The sequence below is a fragment of the Dermacentor silvarum genome, chromosome 6 (genome assembly GCF_013339745.2).
Source record: "Dermacentor silvarum isolate Dsil-2018 chromosome 6, BIME_Dsil_1.4, whole genome shotgun sequence".
NCBI classification, from domain to species: Eukaryota; Metazoa; Arthropoda; class Arachnida; order Ixodida; family Ixodidae; genus Dermacentor; species Dermacentor silvarum.
This window is the reverse complement of record NC_051159.1, coordinates 26,246,048-26,268,073: the sequence shown is the minus strand read 5'-3', so window position 1 is coordinate 26,268,073 and position 22,026 is coordinate 26,246,048. Positions and strand designations below refer to the sequence as shown.

Sequence of the window (22,026 nt, the reverse complement as noted above, 5' to 3'; positions counted from 1 at the left end):
CTCCGGCTGCATTCCGATGTTGGCGCAAGAAGCGAAAACTCGTGCACCACAATTCCCGTCCATGATAAAGGAGTTCTGAGCACGTTCGGAGATCCAGAAAGCGCCCTCTCTCCGCACGAAACACAAAACGTCTTGAAAACTTCTCGGAACGGCTACATACGGCTATAGACGTCTTGGTCTACGCGAAGACGTTAAACAGATGTTCTTGGAAATATGGAGCAGGAACTACGGTTAATGAAATATACTATTGTGTTTCAGCTGGGGTAACAGCCCACATTTGGCGTCACCGGAGTATACTTTGGTGAATGTCTTGAGAGCGTCTAACTCAAGAACATATTGGATGTTTTTGTCGGAAAATGTGCGACATGCTTGGGCGTGCGCGTGAAAGTGAAAAATATTTAAAAAGGGCATGCCCGACTCGCAGCCTTACATTCCGTGCGACTTTAACAAGCCATATGCAATCCGTTAACGTCGCATCATATTCGCTGCTTTCCCCCTTTGGGTGAACAAGCAGAAAAAGCCAGCGGGGTTATTTTTGATTCCTTTCAGATTTTCTCCCTAGATCGCCGCGTCGACAACGTACGTGTTTGCCGCGCGGCGGCGAAACTCACCCGTGCTTAAGCGCGAGTAAAGTCACTTTAAGCGCGAGTAAAACCCCTATATATAAAAGTAGCGTCACGCTTTGAAGAATGCCGCCGCCTCCTCGCACACCCTGTCCGAGGCCGACGCTGCGTCGGTATTGGCCTAATGGCATCACGTGGCGCTGGCTGCGTTTGTTTACGATCACGCTCCATCGCCATTTTCGCCCGAGAAGCGTCTACCGACTGCCAGGAGCACAACGATAGCGGCGAACACAGTAGCCGATCGTCGAATCTGATCAGTGGCGAAAGATAAACAAGTTCACGTGTTTCGAGCGGTGTAGGCAGCGTAACGGTCGAAAAAGGAGCGCGAAAGAGAGGAGATACCAGGAGAGGGGAAGGCGGAGGAGGAGAGTGTCGCTACTTTATATATATATATATATATATATATATATATATATATATATATATATGGGTTTTAAGCGCGAGTAAGCGCGAGTAAAGCCACTTCGGTAAAGCCCGTATAACCGTAAAGCCCGGTAACGGTTATACGCGCTTTGGTAAGCGTGTATGACCGTTGAACTTAATTTAAGCGCGAGCGATTCAAAGGGCCGTGCTCATGCCCACAAACGTTCGCTCGCCGGTGCTCATGGTTCTACCGCTTGTGGCCCACGTTCAACCCTTGACAAGCGCCTGCAGATACGGTGGTGTAGTTCTTTACGGTACGTATGCATTTACCTGCTACAACTTGCACGCCACTTTTGTTTTGGCGGGCCCATGCTGGCGCGAAGTTTAGACTCGTATTATTTGCATGCGCGGTATGTAAAATAACTTTCTTTTGTGTTGTGGGAGGTAAAGCTGGATTTTCACATAATTAGTTTAATTATTACAGAAATTCTAGCTGCATGTGGCAATAGAAAGGAAGAAAAAGCCATTAGCAGCCTTATCTCGACAGCAAAAATATCGTCGACTTGTTGTAGTCGAGCCCTTGGTTTGCGATCTCCACGTGCCAAAAAGTGTCCAACGAGAGTCGCGTTTAACTGACGGTACTGACAGAGTGCACACACCGCATTCAGCTTCTTTTCCGTCTGTTGGTGTCTCGTCAAACGATGGTATATCGGAGCACAGCTTCGGCTCTACAAGCAACGTGTCGCGAGACCCGCATGACAGGACTGTGTCAGGACCTATTGGTGCGCCGGACAAAGAAGCGAGTGCAGTGTTATTTCGTGACGAATAGGGCAGTAGTTCAAGCTCTACTGCATCGCTTCCAAGTGAGACGTGTGAGCAAAGTGAGTGCGCGGCAGCGTTTCGTCCGTCGGAACAGAGTGAAAGTTCGACAGAGATCGCTCGCCACTTAAGAAATTGGGCGTGCGAGCAAAACGTCGACTGTTTTGTTGACTGTCTCCTTCTAATTCCTATGCAGCTCTTTTACTCTTTCACGGAACCACAAGGCCTGCTGGCGCCATTGTTTTTGTTTTGTCAAGGTAAGTTGCATGGTTGCAAGCCAGAGCCTGAATGTATGCTTATTCGGTCGCTTTGTTTATGTGCGTGCACAATCACTGCATTGTTTACTTACTTTTGGCATTTTACCGTTTGTATGCTGCTACAAATTTGTTTATCTTGCTGTAGGGCAAATGTTCCGCAAACAGATGAAGAGGGGTCAAACGGTGTTTTGCACAGTTTCATGCACACCTAATTAATCTTGAGGTAAACCTGTAGGAGCATGGAAGGCTTGACTGTTCTGTTAAGTGGCTTCTTTTAATTTTAATGCACCTCTTTTGTGTACTGTTATTTCTTATTTGGCGCCATGTGGCTGCCTTTTCTGTTAGTCATGGCAAGCCAGAGCTTAATTGTATTGCTGTTTGTATTGTATAAGTGTTTCAGGGCCCCTTTAAGAATACAATGGTTTTATTGGCACGTTGTACAATACCGCAGTGATATTGTAAGAGACACTCGGAAGGAGCAGTTGCCGGCCTTGATTGCCAGGCTAGCCCGCCTGTTGCTACAACCCCCCAACACCACTACATAAACAAAAGTAACATACTCTTGTAAGATATTTGTTTGCAAACCATCTAACTGCTAATGACCTACTGCAAGTCGTGTGTGGATTAAATCATTTGCCATTTTAATTTAACTCTACAGTCGCTTTTTCATATCATATCTGTAACATATTTCTGATCGTCATCGTACAGCATAAGATTTTGCGAGAAAGTATTGCTTAAATTTATAAAGTAAATGTGACTGAGGTAAAACAACGGCACATACGTTGATATTTGAAATACCGAATTGCACATATTTATTGTAAATCAAGTGTGGCTTACTCACTTTTTTCTTCACTCTTGTATTACATAGCAAACTTCTGTGGGCAGCCAGTGGTATCCAAGAGGGAAGGACTTGGATTGCTGTGGTTACTGCAGCTACGTCTTATTTTCTGTGGTCACCTTTTCTACTGTATTTTATAATTTTGTAAAATCATTCTGCGTGTCCTTTTATTTATTACTCAATAAAGCCGCTTTCTCACAAGGACAGGTTGTAATTTTTTCTGCATGTTATGCACATTTGCTTTGCATGTGTATTGCACATAAGACATATGTTTAAAAATTTTATGCAAGTTATTATAAATAATATAATGTAATGCTTCGATTTAATTTCAAGTTCTATATAGTAACATGTATACTACGAAGCTAGCATAAGGATGCATGGTGTGCTGAAGAAGTTGCCAATAATTTTGCTTACCACGTCACTCTAGAATGACAATCTATAAACGCTGCTTTAAAGACGGCTATAAAATGCCTGCAGATTGTTTCTCAAGCCATTATACGTTATGGCTTCAGAAACAAAATGCAGGCTTTTATAGTTTAATTTGTAACAAAATTCTGGGAATGTCTCATAAAATTCTTAACTTGTTCTTGTCAAGATGTTTTATAAAAGCCTGCATAACGTTTCCGAAGCCGTTATTACAGAATTCTGTAAATGTCTAATGCAATTCTTGAAGTTGTTCTTCTCGAGATGTTTATTAGCCAACTTTTAGCGTAACGTTCGCAGGGCTTACTGAAGTGCCTGTAGACGTCCACTGCTAGAAAATGTATTGACCAGGACAGCTATTAGACTTTTGAATTATCCGTTCAAAACATCTTTTAGACATCAAATAGCTGCTTGTGCGTTTCGTAGGTCGTAGCGTATGGTAGGTTAAACCACACAATTCTTTTTTTTTTCAACGCGCCTAAAGATATCAGGATGCCGCAGTATTTTTGTTCCAGTCTTGGCGAAAGGCAATGTATACTGAAATAATCAAACTTGCAGACACCTCACGTCACCGGCAGAACATTAGACATAAAATTACGTTAAGTAGCGCTTCTGTTACCGCTTTTCCTTTTGTCTACTGTCGTCAGAATGATGTGGATGGCAGTCGGCTTAGAATTCTTCAAAACAGGAAACGAAATATGTTCGTCTGTAGTTATTTATCGTGCACTTGCCTTCTGAGTTGCCATATATCTATTAAAAGTTGCTATCAACAATTTCGCGTTCAAAAAAACGCCATCTTACATTTTTCATCGCTACTGCAATCAGAAATTAATTTACACGGTAGACCAATCAATTATTAATAAAAATAAACCTATTGCACTCAACAAAAAAAAGTTAGCCGCCAGTGAGGATTGAACTCACGACCGCTGGTTTACGAGACCAGCGCTCTGCCACTGAGCTATAGCGGCGACGATGAGAGCAGTGACAACGTTACGCACTTTTTAGATCAAGTCATGATAGTAACCAAACAAGAAATGAAAATGTATTCCGAAGAAAGACGCTTACGCACACATAAAATGGATCTCTTAATAATAGGTTTACTAAAACATATCCAAAAGAAAAAAGAGAGATCGCAAAAATTTTTCGCATAGTAGAGCAAACACGCAGCGCGTGTTTTTTTTTTCTCCTATTTGCAAAGGGTCAATATTCATTAAAAAAGGTGCCCATTGCAAACGGATGCCAGTGAGAGTTTTATCCTTTTCTCTTTATTATTTGATGAGCAGCGGATGAACACTTGTTTCCGTACAAAATTGACTTTGTTAGAGGTGTCAACAAGTGATAAAAAAGTAATGAATGCTGAGAAATTTATAGACAATTGACAAATCTAACACATTAGTTTATATTGCGGAAGGCCCATGACATTCTTGGTTTTACAGATATAAATTTTCTCTGAAAGATAAGTACTCTTTCGGGGATCAACGTAAGGAAGGATGAGCAGATAATAAGAATAACATTGATCTTTACGTAACCAATAAGCCTGCTCTGAGCATTTATGCTTCGTTCGCCGATCATCTTAGGGCTGCACGCGAATAAAAAAGAAAAGCTTGCGAAAAAAAAAGAATTACAGCCGCCAGTGAGGATTGAACTCACGACCGCTGGTTTACAAGACCAGCGCTCTGCCACTGAGCTATAGCGGCGGTGGCTCCCAACCTCTTTGAGACACTAGTCATTGCAAAAGCCATATTTGTTTTATTATCTTTATCTCGGAAAAGCACGCTGTCCCCCCGTTGAGTCCGTATTTTACAAACATTGAGTTGCTGGACATGACGCCCCATTGTTCACTACGATACAGCGCTGGGCGAACACAACACCGATTTCTGGCACAGCCATAATGCGTCGCATGCATTGTGTTTGCTTACTTTACCTTTGTTTGCTCACTCGTTATCTGCCAATGGTATATTGCACTTTAAGAAGGAAGAGGATCGCCGTATGTCATCTCTCACGAATGAATGAACATAGTTGTGAGAATTTGCAGGGTATTGAGAGTTGAAAATGAAAGTTAATGCTGTCATTTTAATGCAGAACAACGTAGTTTTGCGGTTGTTCAGAAAGATACGGAACACACACGCATATCGGTGGTCCGGCACGAATGAGCTAACTCCGTTATCTTTCCGGGGAACCACTCAGAGACTGAGCGATAAGCACTGTGATAGGCGGAATGGCTTTGCGCCAAGTAAAGGGAAGAGAAGCTGATATAAAGTGTTCGCTTGTTACGAGGACTGATGTCACTAGGCTGAGTGTTACTCTGTGGTAATGAAAGTATAAAAAGTGTATTTTTCTGATCTGCAATAATGCTATAATGTTAACAGATAGCTACACTGTCGAAGAATTTGAAGAAATTCCGCTAGTGCTGAAACACGTGCACCATAATTGATTACCTGCTATTATTGATGTAAATATATGTAGATATTACCTATTTAGTGAAATACATGTAATATGCAATTAAACAATTAAGCAAATTGCTTTAGTAGATATGGTTGTCGGGCTTCCCTTTACCTTGGTGTCACCGGTGTGAAAGGTGTTTCAGGTGCACGCAGCAAATAGCAAGTAAGCAGATTTAACAACGTAATGATGATGATTATTGGGGTTTTATGGCGCAAGGGCCCCAGAAGGCAGTAGAGCGCCAGACGTGCAACAATGTGAGGCGAAAATATTCAGTCACTATTCTTTTTGCGGTTAATTAGGTACTTTAATACATAATTTGATTTATTCACTAAAGTCTGTAATTAATGTGGTTTACCTGTGACTAACGGCTTCATCCCAGTACGAATCCGCATCATTATAACGTTAACCAAGTTCCAGAATCATGAACAGTTAGACAATCATAATGGCCCCTGGTGCAATCAACGGTTCTTTCCGTTTCATGATACGTATGACACATAATGTATGTGCTCATCACACTGAGCAATAAATGCGAGAATCCCAAATAATTCCCATAATAATGGCTGAAACAAAGATACCTGGTTGGACTATCTGGGGCATTTTTCGGCTCTGTTAATTCAATATGCCCGTGCAGAACAAACATGTTCAGAATAAAGACTGCAGCTTTGAATTGTGATCTATATATGTAAATATTGCAAGTTATTTGCGGTAACAGACTACAATATCTTTATTCCTCATACCCTGAGATCAATACATTATTTGCCACACTAGCAATACAAAGTAGATCTACCGGGTGTGTTGATAAGGTTACTTACAACCTGCTTAGGCATAATAAGATCTGTTCGGTGGGTTGATAGGATTAGAACAAGCTCCAATTCCACTAAATTATTTGGAGTATCACCTCAAATTCCAATGGCAGAGTCGGGGTGGGCGACCTACTGCGTGAGCGAGCACGTCATTACGGCGTAGAGTGACGCCTTCAAATCCGCAACTGGAACACAAACCCTTCTACCAGAGCAAGGAGGCGCTCGTGCGCACCATGCAACCGGATATGCAGCTACCCTGCGTCTCTTGCGCGCTGGTTTGTCTGTGTCTCCGCCCGCCAGCGGCGGCTTCTCCTTGATACATCGTGCAGCGCTCACGGCACTACAGCGGCCTAGACACAGGTGACAACACAAGCACCAACCAGCAAAGGGTCCAGGGTGGCAAGCAAGCTTACACACAAAAGGCACAGAGAAAATAATAATAAAAAAGCTTTTACAAAATTGCTGACTTTCGAGTTGCGACTTGGCACATACGGCTGTCAAGGTCTGTGAAGAAAAGCAGACACTCTAGAAGATAACATGTGGAGGAACCATTGAAGCTACGATGCACTAATAGCGCAATGAACTGCATAAGGGGACGGGGCGACCGGATATTCCCGGAGGGGAATGGGAGACGTAGCTAATGGGATGCAAGGGGACGGCACCAATGTGCACAGTGTCGAGTGCAAAGATTCCAGAAAGCTACATGGCATTGTCGAACTAGAACGTGTATATGAAGCGAAGCCACCCTCTCTCGAGCAGAAAGCACTGGCTGGCCCGGCGCAAACACGGCTTTGCGGTGAGAGATGGCATACCCCATAGGCGGTGCTATTCTTCCCGGTCGCTTGTCGCCACGGTTGCGCTTTAGCCACTGTAGTTACGCTATGGTTGTAGTACTTGGCGCCTACGGGACGGCATCGCAACAATCTTCGTTTCCACGACCTTCCTGTAGATCGATATAACACAACCCACATCAGCGGTTGACCTTCTCATATTGTCAACGGTGAACGGGGCCTGTCTTGCCGATCGCGGTAAGTAAAGTTTGGTTCTCTTATGCAGTATTATCCCGACAGCATGGCAAGTAGCTTCTATCCTAACCTCCCACGATGCTACACTATAGTACTTAGTCCGCTCTCCTCAAACCACCTTATCCTTACAAATCGAAAGCGGCTCCTCAGCTAGTAACAGCAGAGAACGTACTCGACGTAGCCGACTGCTTTAGCCTCACTTGGCAGGAAGGCAAAACATGATTTCGAAGTCTTGCCCGCAAGCGGTGGCTTCAAGGTCGCGGTCAGATTCATCCCTACATTGTTCGAACTTGAACTTTCACATTGAGAGCTGTCGCTCTCCAGCAGTGCGAGAAAAATGCACGGAGTGACATGGTGGCGTCCACTGCATCCGTGGACATTGGCGTAAACAGAGGCCAAGAGGCATGCTGGGAAGAAACAGAAAATACTTCGGCCGACAGTTCCAGCCTACTGCATCGATTCTGGCTAAGCAGTTTTACTTGCTCCGCGGAGTGCTCTCGCCTCCGCGCGTGCTCTTTGTATGCTTTTGGAATTATCTTGCTCCAGAAAGAAGTGCTCTGAATATGGCATTGGAATTCACTATCAGTGAATAATCTATTAATATAAGGCCAGCAGCTGAATTAACTGACCTTTTATTTCTACAGCGCATGTAGTATGCGGTCTGTCCGAAACAATAGCGCAAGATGAAACAGCATTGAGAAACGGAAACACTTATTTCGCACGGGAAACACTTCATAATTTGCGCTGTTGTCAAAACTCGAACACCTATTATGCACAATAAGCACTTCATAGTATGCGCGATTGTTAAAATTCGAAGCCGAAGAATCAAGTGGCGCTTTAGGCGTTTCGAATAGCGTTCAACCTAACCACGGCACCTATAAACTGTTTATATAAAGAGATCCGAAAAAATAAAATTCGGAATATCATCGCATCCAATGCCTTCAGTTTGAGACGTGCAAAGGACGCTTCCCCACACGAATAATCTGTTGCTCTCTAATTTTCCAGCCAAGTTGCAAAGTGACGAGTGGCTGAGATGAGCGCAAGTTCCATGCTGCGAAAGCTTTTGCGGATCAGTACATTTATATTGCCTGTGTCTGCTTTGAAAAATCCTCACGCTAGCACAATTTGTAGGTACATGCGTGAAGCGCTTCACGAGAATTTCACTGCACAGACACCGCAGCGGTTATGGTGGCCCGCTCGAGCGCCACAAAACAAGATTTATCCACAGTATGATGCTTAGCCCACGCAATCCGCTTAGTGGCTGCTCAATATCCAGATAAAGCATAGTGTGTTTGCTTTTTTACGGACATAAACTGTGACGGCAAATCAATAAGTGTGAGATACCGCTTGCCGTAAAATATTCCATATAGTAGCGAGAGCAGATGGGCGTTTTGAATCATTTAAAACACCAAATCGACACTGTGCCCAAGTGGCCATAGACTACACGCAACCGGTTATCTCTACGATATACGCACCAATTCACCAGCTATAGAAGAAAAATCCAGAGCCCTTCCACTACTGGGAAGATGAAAGCCAGCGAAGCTGTGACTATGGTGGGTCTGCTATAGTGAATACTATTGCCCCCATGATGAGAATGGGCGCATCGTCGTTGGGCATCACCCAACCGAACATGTCTATCATGAACGTTTCGATGTCTTTCGTAGGCGTTGCAGGTGGAACGCACACAGTAGTGATCACCGTACCGTCAAAGCGTTTGATTAAAGACGGCTACGCCAATCGATGATGATGATGATGATGATGATGATGATTTATTGGCATCCCCTTTGAAACGGGGTGGCGACAAATAGTCACCTAGCCTGCTTGATTTAATCAGGTATACTACACATGTTCTTTATCTAGCATTTTTGTATACCTTTTTCAAAAATTTAGCTTGTACCGCTGCCTATGATTTTAAGAGATCAGGTCGTATCCATCTTTTCCCTGCTTTTTTTCCACCAGTACTCTAATCGTCTCTTGCTGATCTCTACGGCTGATCTGTTTATGTTTCCTTCCACTTTAAACCCAAGCGCGGCGCGCACAGAAGCGCTAACACGCTCATGTGGTCGCCAGGGTGAATTACGTCACGTAATGAACAAGCAAATGTAAGATCCGGCGAAAACCGCTGTATGACGCACACTTTTGTATGATCCCAAGTTTGAAAACGCCGCCAACCCGGCGTTTTCATGCGACCCCACGAGATGGCACCGAGGCGGAGAGGGATGATTGGTGGCGCAACCTCCCCCCCCGTTTCGAAATGGACCCGCAACGCAAACAACACCCCGGTGCTTGCGTTGTAGTGCACGTTAAAGCACCCCAGGTGGTCAAAATTAATCTGGAGCCCACCACTGCGGCGTGCCTCATAATCAGAACTGGTTTTTGTACTGTAAATCCCCAGAAAGAAGACAAAGCCCGTGAATATAAGGAAAAGCACGTGACATGTCCGTTCACGCGCCGCAAGAGCAGTGCTCCCGAACGTGTCAATTAACAACAATAGCTAACATTCGAGATATGTTGCTACATATTCGACGATACTTGGTTCAGGAAGACTCGCTGGGGCAAATAAGTGGTTACGTGCTTAGTAAAAAATTTCCCACAATCGACAATTGGCACTGCGGGGGCAGTTCGCAATATAGGGAGCAGGGACATGTGCACTAGGCAGCTGGAAGCGCGGTCGACTGGACTGCGCGCAACATTTACGCTGGCGGATATGTGCACGCTTTTCGATACCACACAGGCACTGAAATAAGTGATACATCCGCATGTATTTTGCAAGCTACGATTGGCAATGCGGTGGCTCACGTGTGCCAATCGAAAATGTGTTCTTGAGAGTGTTGTCTGCGGGGACAGCCTGCTGTTCTAGCACTAAATCAGTATACTGCCAGAAGAATGTCAGAAGTTTGCCGACTTTTTAAAATCTTATGTCAATTACTACTTTAGAACTGGATAGGTAGACGAACATTTTCGCTTCTACGCAAATGAAATCCCTTACGCGGAGAGCATTACAACATTTGTTGGCATTTGCTCGAAATTCAGTCAAGTATGCGGCTTTCGAGTGTGTGGCGGCTTTTTAAATCCGCACTTGTGGCTAGCACTGAAACAAATAAGCAGCCGATAAATAAGGCGGTAAAGTGGTACACGTTCCAGATATGCTTTATCGCTTGTGACGATGATGCTAGCCTTGCCTTCAACCTTCGCAGCATTGCACAAAACTACCCATGATGACGGAACATACCCTCGCAGCACACGCGGCAGTTGCCTTATGTGGGCGACGATAGCGTCTTTTGTTATATATATTGCCAATGCAGCACCAGTACATTGTCATCAGCGTACAATCACGAAGTGATAGATTATTTTACCATTTCTATCTTGTCGTTCTGACGTAGCCCAGCTATAGCAAGAACAAACACGCAGGCAAAGCAATCAGCAGTGGCTATATATATATATATATATATATATATATATATATATATATATATATATATATATATACGTGATTACATGAGGGTACGCACACAGAATCACGCACGCTGCCGTGGATGCGAGGGATCTAGCCGCAGTTCCGTTCCAGCCTGCGACATGAAGTCCACCGTCGCTACGTTGCTGCTTCTGCTGATACTGTTCTCGGCATCTACTCCAGCAATGGCTCGGTGTCCCAGCAACGAGGGCATCTTCAGCGACTGCGCCTACACTGAGTGCGTGCCAGGCGAGTGTGCCGCTATCGGCCTCGAATGCTGCCCAAAGCCTTGCGGTGGAACCTGGTGTGTCAGAGGTGAGTACAATGGTTGCGTTTCTTTCACGTTTAAGCTCTGCGAAAGCGTGTGCTCAACATTTGAGTGCGAGGCCATTCTAGTACAATTGTTCTATTCTTTATAGCCTAATTAGCTGTCATGAGTCGATTTCCAATGCAAACTTTCATAAGCAGTGCTGACCTTTGTTCCATGATCAGGGCGGCAGCAGCCAAAGGAACGTGTTTTCACAGCAAATGTCTAATCTGCTTGCATTGTGAACCCATCTTCCAGCCTCGTCTGTGGCACTTAGTTATGGGAACTACCATTTTCAGGTTGCCAATTGAACCGACGTAGTATTGATGGCAAGAAGGAGAACACATCTGTTACTATGACACATCACTACTCACTTTGCGCAAGCATAAGGCCAGTCCTAGTTTATCCACACGACTAGTTTTCCTCTTTTATTTACATACGGTCACAAGCATCACTCTCAAGATGCATCCCCTGTTCCATCTTCTCGCAAAACGATGTCCAACTTAGTGATAACACATTACCTTCGCTCTAACCAATAACGTTTTCTTCTTCCGGCAGGTGTTCTGCGCTAGCCACTGAGAACATCGTGGCACTCTGGTATTGACTGCTGTTCTCTCCTGTGCCACCTGCGTACAAACCATGGCGCCTTTACTCCGCTGCTGATGGAGAAAATAAACTCGTAACACAATACACCCCTTCCTGTCTTCACTGTCTTCTTACTGTCTTGTTTCGCAGCCACAAATATTTTAAGTACTATTTCATGCATTAATATTCTCTTTCGTCTGGAGCTGACGGAAGACAGACCAAACATTTTAAATGAAGTGTAACTCACCCCACTCTTCCTCCGTAATTTGTTGGCTTTTCCACAACGTGCAAAATATAAAAATGAACTCCACGCGACGTGCAGGTTACGCGAAAGACCGAACTTGTCATGGTGTGGGCACCCACATCGAGGATACATCGGGGAAAGTGGACTAATTTTTTATTTTTTACTTTGCTAAGATCGTACGTCCGCAAGAAGGAATTGGTAGATTTAGAGGTAGTTGATATTTGCGAAATGCAAAGCATCGCGCGAATCGTTGCAACGCGATACGTTGACGCGCGCCGACCTGCTGGAGCCCTATGCGCGCTTTGTTGTTTTTCTATTGCCTGCTGCAAAACGCTGAGGAGCACCAGAACCAGCTAAACCAACGTGGCGCACGTCCGCGTCATCGCGGCCAAAAGGGCGCGGTGCCGAAATATGATGCCGCTTGACGCTCGCTTAGTGCCGCGCATCAAGGCCTGGCGCCGAAAATGCACATGTACGCATTGGCGGGCCCTCCGGCGTTGTCTCAGCCATTTCCCATCCTTGACTGCAGATGGCGGCAGTTGTTTGTTCATTGACCCATGAAAACACCGAGATACTCGCACTACAAGAAAACAGGCGTGACTCGGACAAAAATTCGCAGCATTAAATTTAGAGACGTGCCACGAGGCCGACGTAACATCTTGAACAGAGTCTACTGAATGTGGTATGGTGTACTCGAATAAGGCAGTGTATCGTCCGGGGGTGAAAACGTGCCTCTTTTTTCGACGACGTGTTGGATCACCCCGGTCTACTCTGCAGCGTCAGCTGTCGCTTCAGCCTGAATTAATTGCTGGCAAGCGGAGCCATAAAGGTACAACGCAGGGCCTGCGGGATCGGTAGTTATATATGGTTGTCGCGGAGGCCATGCATGTCCGTGCGAAGCTCGCCGATGGCTTGCTGCGGTTTTAAAGCGAAGCTTTCTATGTCTCACTGATTTGTCCGTGAGCGCCGAAATGGCAGTGCAGGAAAGCCAACTTACACAATGGAACTATCTGCACATCGGCGCGCTCAATCTTGGAACACTACAGTTTACATTGGCAGTTGTACCGATAAGAACAATAACAAATGCAACGCCACGCTACCCAGACGAACTGTATATCTCCAATAATATCTGCATTGCATTACGCGCGTCACAAAATGCATTACCGGCCGTCACCATGGGTAGGCCACGGGTGCAGCGCACGGCAGAAGAGGCTGCCGTACACGAACGTAAGCGCGAGCGCGATCGTGCGCGAAAAGCGGATCCGCTGTATCGTAAACGGCATGCAGTCCGTGAAAGTGTGAGTGCGCGGGTGATGAAAGGCTATATGATGTAAAATAAAGGCTATGCAACTAAACGAAATGTGCCTTCATTCAACTTCAATGTTCACAAAATACAATCCTCAACAAGCAATCTAATCACATATGCATCGCATCGGGTCGCTCAGCATTTCATGGGTTCGTTGCATGGTCGTTGTCTTTGGACTTTGACTTTGATTAAGTTTGCATGGACGAAATCTTCGCGTTCAACCATCTTTCTTTAAGAAAGGGATTTTGATTTTTTCCTGCCACGTTCGCATTTGTGTGTGTGTGTGTGTGTGCACGGCAAGCGCTGGGTTTCCAAAAGTCTTGTTTTTTTGTGCATTGAGGTTCCTGCGCAACGATTATAACAACTACGGGCTTCTTCAGATCTGGCACATAGGGAACATTGGCTGTATCCTGAACTTTTGGCGCCCTTTTGCGGAGCGAAATATGGAAACGATGGTGGCTGCCTTCATCACAGGGCGTTTTTTTTTTTTCTTCAGTGAAACCTGGCGACCGCTTTTATGGCTTATGCAACATGAAAGGAATACCGTGCAACCCACCAGGTACAGTGCAGGTGCTCCTTTCGGGCTTCTCATCCTCGTTTGTCTCGAAATATTTTGATGAAAACAGTCACAGGCCTGCGCCGAACACGCAGTACAGTCACAGCGTCAGCTGGTGGAGCGGCTGAAGAGTAGCTCCAATTTCGGCACTACGGCGATAGCGGTTACGGCGATAGCGGTTACGGTCCCCAATGGCGGCGGCGGCGGACACCATCGCGAACCGAAACGGCTACCAATTGGAAGGAGCCCATAACAGCATACACTGTAAAAAAAAAGAAACATATGCGTGCTTATCGAACAGAATAAGCAGACGAGTGTTTGTCTTCTGCATCGCCTCCTCCCTCGTCTTCCGCAACCGAAACGCTGAGCACACGATCAGGAACACTGCATGATCTGTGATTGGAAATGCGCAAGCTTAGAAGGCGTTATTGATGTATCCTAACAGTTTGTATTGTTTATTTTTTGCACATTAGAATAATTACAATTGAGATTTGAGAACGTTTTAATTTATAAATGCAGAAAGTTTTCCATACCATATTTAAATTTCGCGTGAGTCATTACAAAAGCATCCCCACTTGTCACATTGGTTTTCTCTGCAGACGGCACATTCCAGTACACCATAGATGTAGTTTTATTTTCTGTCATTGCCAGTCAAGGTGTTCCGTAGTGTCAGCGTTAAATGACGCGGTGTCATCAGTTAGGTACAAATCAAGCTACCTTTGCCACTCAAGGTGGTGTCGTCGCAACCGATCTCAATTATAGCGACAAAGCAGTGCGAATACTTTGTCATGAGCGTGAGATGAGATTAATGGGGGATGGTAGGGTAAACCGACCAAAAAAATGCATTTTTAGGTTTTAGCTCCAAAAAATTGTAAAAAGCCCGAGGAGCAAGTCAGTGCACCGGCAACTGTGAACAGCGCTCCATGCCATTTGAACATCACGCCAAAAGTCGCGCCCCCTGGGATTTAAAAACGGCAGGCACGCGACGCGCTTACGTGCCATGTTATTTGCTTAGGGTGCTGCATTCCTGTGTTTTATCGCATATGTGTACTTGTTGTGAAAACTGTAGGCAATTTGAGTTTGAGTTTGAGTTTATTTAACCACATAGTACATGAGAAATGTGCATTTGTGGTTGGGTATGACGGGAAAAAAGCTGCATAGAAGCAGCTTGACGAGCCCCATCACCCCTAACATAAAACAAAAACGACAAGCACAGGCAACAGAAAACAACGATACATAAAAATACATATACATATGTGGTACTTCACAGAAAATTGCGTAAAAAATTAGATAGCACGAAAACCATATGCTCTTTAATTGTTGAAATAAACACATCATTTTATATAACTCTGTTATTGATAAAGTACTCAAGTTCTCAATTGTTAGTTTCCACCTATTTAGTACATTTGGAAGACAGAAACGAAGAGTTTGAACCCCATAATTTGTTCGAGTACGTGGTACATACCAAATCTCCGTATGTCGAGTTGGACGACAGGCTGTATTAGGTTGCAAGGCAGCTTAATTACGTATGTACATACTGCCTCTGCGTATTTCAGATTTAAAAGCCGACAAGAGCTGGTATTCATAACAATGATCAACTCTCAAGATTCCAAACTTCTTAAACAGTTCAGAGGTGTGCGCATTATAAGAGACCTTCAATAGACAGCAATGTATTTTTTTGCAGAGTGACTAAAGCATTTAACGATTTTTTAGAGCCTGTTGACCAAACTAGATAGCAATAATGTAGATGAGAAGAACAAAGGGCATTGTACACTAAAAGCTTTTGAGGGACAGGTAGTATGTGTTGACACCTTCGCAATATGCCTAACACTCTGGAACGTTTATGACTGATGTGCTCTGTATGGTAATACCATAATAAGTATTCGCTAAAGATAACACCAAGTGTTTTTACGGATGGGGAAAGTTCGATTTCATTACTGTTGAGAAATAATTTCTGAGTTGGTTTGCAAAGTTTTGATTTCGCTCGGAACAGTACAGCTTTAGTCTTAGAGCAATTTATGTGTAGCGAGTTTTTAACAGTACATACGTATATTTTCTTTAGTACTTTATTAGCAGACACAACGAGATTGTCAATGGTTTCACCAGAAAAAAATAAAGCAGTGTCATCTGCATAAATAACATAATCTACAGAGCTGTCAACTCTTACAATATCATTAATGAAAATATTGAATAAAAGGGGCCCAAGTATACTTCCTTGTGGTACGCCATTCCTAACACCTTTAGACAATGACAACTCTCTGTTAATAGATACACACTGATGCCGATTTGATAAGTAACTTTTTATAAGAGTTGAAATGACACCGCGAATGCCATAACAATATAGCTTTTCTATCAGAGTAATATGATTAATTCGGTAGAATGCCTTCGAAAAATCTAGGTATATTCCTAGTGTAAGTTTTTTTGCTTCCATGTTCTTTATGATTAATTCTTTTTGATATAGCAAAGCACTTTCTGTTGAAACGCCAGGCTGAAACCCATACTGTGACGACGTGATGACATTGTGTTGATAAAAAAACTTGGACAATCTTGTATATAGCAATTTTTCAAGCCCCTTGGAAAATATTGGCAGAATTGAAATTGGTCTATAATTACCCAATTTATTTTTATCTCCACCTTTGTAAATGACTGTGACTTTCGCGGTTTTCATTTTCTCGGGAAATACACCTGTGTCTAATGCAAGGTTATATATGTGTGCTAAAGTAGTGCAGATGAGATCTAAAACAAAGATGATGGGTTCCAATTTTAATCCATCTATGTCCTCACTTTTACTTCTTTTGAAACTCTGAAACACATTAATGACCTCTTGTGGATCTGTTGGATGAGCAAATAGCGAATCCCTTACAGGGGGAGGTAAGTGATCTAATGAATCCTGACTGTGAGTGCTATCAACTAATGAAGTGAAGTACTCGTTAAACTTGTTGGCTAATACTGTACCCTTGCATATTTCATCATTAATTAACAGCTCGCCAATATCACTGGTGGCTCTTTTAAAAGAAACAATAGAATTCAGTTTGTTCCAGATGTGTTTAGTGTCAGTAACACCATCGAACATCGTAAAGTAATAACTACGTTTAGCTTGCTTTTGTATTTTAGTGAGTTTATTTCTGTAAACCTTAAAAACGTTAAATGCGCTCACATCTCGCGTTACCAAAAACACCTGATATAACCTATTCTTGTCTTTAATCATATTAAGTACCCTGGAAGTAATCCAAGGCTTGCGGGCCCGCTTAGGCTTGTTTAAGGTCTTATAAGCAAAGTGTTTTCTTTACACAGAGCACATATTATTAATAAAACAGTCATACGCGAGGTCAGCGGAGGAACAAGACAATACGTTGTCTCGTTCATTTATCACTAGTCTGTCACTCAACAGTGCAAATTTTCCCATTGGGGGTGTTTGGTTTATGCCACCACATCTTGCATGCACCAAGCGAGACTCGTGCACCGAGTTGGCTCTCAACTAACCCTGAAACCCTGGAGAAGCTTGGCCTGGCCGGAGTTATAGCAATTTGCTGCTGCAATCGCATTGTGGAAAATATAACGGTCGCCACTGAATTGGTTATTGCGACATTTGCTGGTACGTCGTGCCCATCAGAATTCAAAGCATGGCAGCTTGTTTTCAGGGTTGAACCTCTCGCTTCACGCCCCTGTAATGCTGAAATTGCTGGAGATTTGGGCGTAGTGCAAGTAGATCCAAATCTGGGTTGCGCTGTTGCACATGTGGAGAGGGCCATCTGTAATACCGACCGCAATGCACAAAATTAGAAGTGTTGCCTCTGGGAAGACGCACACACAGCAGACTATGCAGACTGCACCGTTGCCCGCGCACCATTGCACGTTGCACGTGCACCGTTGACTGCACCGTTGCCCGTGCAGACTGCACGTGCAAGAAACACAAGTGCTCGCTTTATTGACAAGAGGAGGTGTTCTAGGAGAGATTCTACGACGATTGTCAAAGAGAGGACACATGGATAAGCTGGAATTACCGCACGTCACACTTCTTTCACAGATACAACCTTTGCGCTGACAATTGAAGCCGCAGTAGAAAAGGCAATGGCAAAAGTGATGGATCGTTTAGTCGCCAACCTATCAGAATGGTTATGCCAGCTAATCAGTTCTGAGATGGCTAACCTGGTAAATATAACTCCATCTGATCCTCGTGAATTTTCTAAGCCTCCAACTCCAGAAGAAGTAAACAACATCAACAAAGGCAGGTCGCTTCCCTCAGATGACAGCCGCGAGATGTCTCAATTTTCCGCGAGTTCTGACCAAACTCACACATTCTACTTGCACGTCACCACTGACGTTGAACTCGATGCTGGATCTCAAAAACGTAGCCGGTCACCATTAAACCGTGCTTCATCTTTGTCGCGCCAAAGTAATAACCGAAAATTTCCGCCTAATAAGGAACTCTAGGAGGGTATTTTGCAGAAGGTGTTGCTAGTGCAATAGGATCTCCACCGTAGGACCTTTAAAAGTATTGCAGGTGAACTGTCGTTAAATTTTTGCAGCTTCCACAGGTTTTTCGTGTCTCACTACTCAATTAAATACAGATATAATCATTTTACAAGAAACTTGGCTGACCCCAGCAAACTATTTTTATCTCCGAAATTATCGCTCTTTCCGATTAGATTGGTCTACAATAGGTGGTGGATTACTTACATTAGTGTCAACCAGAATTTGCAACAACGGAAAGATAGCATTGAAACTTCTGTTCCATGAATTCTAAATTCTAGTAATATCCTTAAGTCAGCTTTATGTCGTACATTATTCATCGCGAATATACTATCTTTCAGGGGTTCACGACACACGGAATCTGGGTAGTGTAATTTATACTAGCGGAAATGAGGTAATATTGGCTGGTGACTTCAACACCCATCATCTGGCATGAGGTTTAAAAAAAGATCTATGCGGTACTGAACTGTGGCATTGATCGCAGGAGAATAATATTGTCATAGCCAACTCGCGGGGAGCAGCCGAAGCGAAACAGCACACTTGATACCGTGGAAAAACACTGCCCTTTATTTCCTACGCAATCATCTTTTATAGCAACCTAGTGACGACGTAACACGCCGCATATGCAATCTGTTAGTGATACAACATCAACACACCAGCGCGTGTTCCGGTGGCTATTATGTTACAAATATCTTATGTCAAAATTCAGGAAATCATGCTTTTGTTAGAGGTTTATACCCCTGTTACATGGGCCCCAGCGAACTACTTTGAACTCCGTCGTTTTTATCTCGAAGGAGATGCGCTCGGTGTCACACGGTCTCCCTTTCGCCGAGGAAGTTTAATGGAGCTTTTCGCGAAGGGAGTTCGGCAAGGACCATTCCGGCTGGAAGAAGTACTCTTGCTCCCAGAGAGCTAGAGCTCCGAAGAAAACCACGTTAATAAAATCGTCGTAACTGGCTCACTTACAAATTTTAGCATTATTATTTGTTTTGCATTTGGTTATACACCACGTAATTGGAGCTTTCAATTTGTTTTTAACGACATGAGCGCCTGTACTCTGTACACCATGCTTCGCAATCCCGCATGGCAAAGTGTCGTTCCGCCATTTCGTTTGTTTATCCGCGCGCGAGCTGCACGTGTCGTACGGCAAAACTCTCCGGGCGAGAAACACCGCAATGAGCGATCCCGGCGCCTCAACGTCTGCTTCGCTCGCACCGGCAGCGGAGCTTCGCAGAGGCAGAAACCCTTCGCAGCCACGGTCAACGTGGACGGAGGTGGAGACCTGGGTGTTGATCCGGCTGTGGGAGGACCACCTGCCGCAACTCTGAGGGGAGAAGCGCAACGCAAAAATATATGACGCCATTGTGGCAGCTCTTGCGCAGAGCGGCATCACGAGAACTCGCCGGCAGGTGCTGACCAAGATCGACAACCTCACCCAGAGATACCGGTAAGAAACGTGCACTAAGCAGAGAACGAGTACAGGGGGGCGCAGGAAAGTCCTAGTTTGGAGGTACTCGGAGATATGCAATAATAATTGAACATCGCAATACAAGCGCGCGGAGCCCTTTTATTTTATTCGCGGGGACGCGCCGTGCGGTGTTTTTCATAGCTCGGGCGGGCGTGTTGGTTACGAAACACGCACAGCGCGAAATAAACAGGGACAAGAAAGACCGACACGCACACGGCGCCAAACTCAGGTCTTCCTGCACAGCCCACCTCTAGCGTGATAGCCGAGTGAGAACGAAATTGGGCTCCATTGGCGGCCGTTGTGGTGAAGTCGTCGTGTCTGCGCTTGCACGACGAGCATAAGTGACCGAGTGTTGATCGGGTAACGCCGACAATAGGAAACGTTTCATTTTGCCGAAGTGTACTACAATGCTGGCGATGTAACAGCGCTGAAGTGACGAGGCGCGCCGGTTTTTGCTGCGGCAAAACCTGTGGTCATGTCGGTAAATAGGATGAAAGTGGCCCACCATGGTGATAAAGCCTTCACAAGCGGCTTTAAACAGCGTCGCGCGGCCTTGTATTTTGTTTCCTTTAAATGAAAAGCATAGTCTCGTCTAACATCCTTTCTTGAGGTCGGAAACACAGGCTCAGTTTCCTCTTGTGCACCCAAATAACGCCATATCGCATACATAAAATAGCTTGAGAATTCTTCTGAGAGTTCCATTTTCTATAAGCAGAATCAACAAATATGGCACATCAGCATGCTTAATAATCGCAGCTAGTTTGTGTGGCTTTGCTTTAAAGGCCTTCAACCAGATTTTGCCTTTAAACTTTGCCAAAATGAAACGGTAAATTTTGTAACTTCTTTCGCACACTAAACTATCCTTTAGTTGCATATGTGCACGGCATGTTTTTTGTCCTTATAAGTAATTTTCTCCGTCTTTTTTTGTTGTTTTCTTTTCAGCATGGTGGCAAACTGTATCCCAACAATAATGTTGTCGCCCCACTTATGCAAACTCAATGCACTTTAGGTACCCAAATCTTGAGTCGCCATTTCTAAAAAAAACTAGAAATAATAATGAATTGTAAACAAGCATATCAAATGAGCATGTAATGTTGCATATACTTTCATGTCCACGTGTCAAGGCATACAACAAGCATTTGTAAACTAGTTTAGCTCCTACTACTTGTCTAGTATTTCAGTTTTCTTAATTGTTTATCGTCGCTTTCTGTGCTTCCAGGAAAGAGTCGCGGGAAAAGACGACAGGGTCCTCGCCGTCTGCCCGGCCGTTCTTTTCAGAAATACACAGGGTCTTTGGTGCACTGCCGGCGAATCATCAATCCCACATTCAGGAGAGCCCTTGCTCTCCAAATGAAACTGTTGGAATGGCAAGTGCTAATATACGTGATTCTTTAACCTGTTTATAGAAAATAAGCCCCGGAATCTACATTTGCCCTGTTTTTATGAGCATCCAAATTACTTCCCCCCGAAAAAAGTTTCCTAAAGAACTAGGAAAACTGGAATACCCCGCCTAATACATGAAATACTTAAGCTGCTTGTCATATTCACAACAAAGGTGTTTTGTGTGGCAGATGACCATTGTGGCTTTTCACTCGTGTGAAAGGAAATACCATTGAAAACAGCCAATTGATGTGTAGGTGGCATAAACAACAAATATCTTTATTCCTTCCAGATTATTTCCAGCATGGAACATTCCAATGAAAATACCTCTGGAGAGGAGGAGGTGGCAGACGCAGTGGAGGACGCTGCAAGCGATTGCCAAGGGGCTGCACCCACCAGACAACAGCGCCGCCGACAAAAACGGAAGAGGCAGAGTGCCACGGAGAACTTCCGCAATAACTTGCTGGAGAAACAAAATAAACTGATCGCTACGTTGCAAGATGCAACTAAAGTTGATCAAGTTCTGCGGGAGCGGCAAGTGAATGCCCAAGAGAAGCTGGTGGACCTGCTGTCCCAGTATTTTAATAAAGAATTTAACTTTTCGACTTCTTCGCTTGGCTAGTGGTCCATATGTTGGTGAAAGTGCATGGCAACTGC

General features: G+C 44.3%; 2 non-coding genes across 2 annotated transcripts; both read right to left on the bottom strand.

Annotated features, from left to right (window-relative positions):
• Positions 1 to 4,219: 4,219 nt before the first annotated feature.
• Trnat-cgu (transfer RNA threonine (anticodon CGU)) lies at positions 4,220 to 4,291 on the bottom strand. The gene has a single exon. It is a non-coding gene; the product is annotated as a tRNA-Thr (tRNA).
• A 657-nt stretch (positions 4,292 to 4,948) lies between these two features.
• Trnat-ugu (transfer RNA threonine (anticodon UGU)) lies at positions 4,949 to 5,020 on the bottom strand. Its single transcript has one exon. It is a non-coding gene; the product is annotated as a tRNA-Thr (tRNA).
• Between the last annotated feature and the right edge of the window lie 17,006 nt (positions 5,021 to 22,026).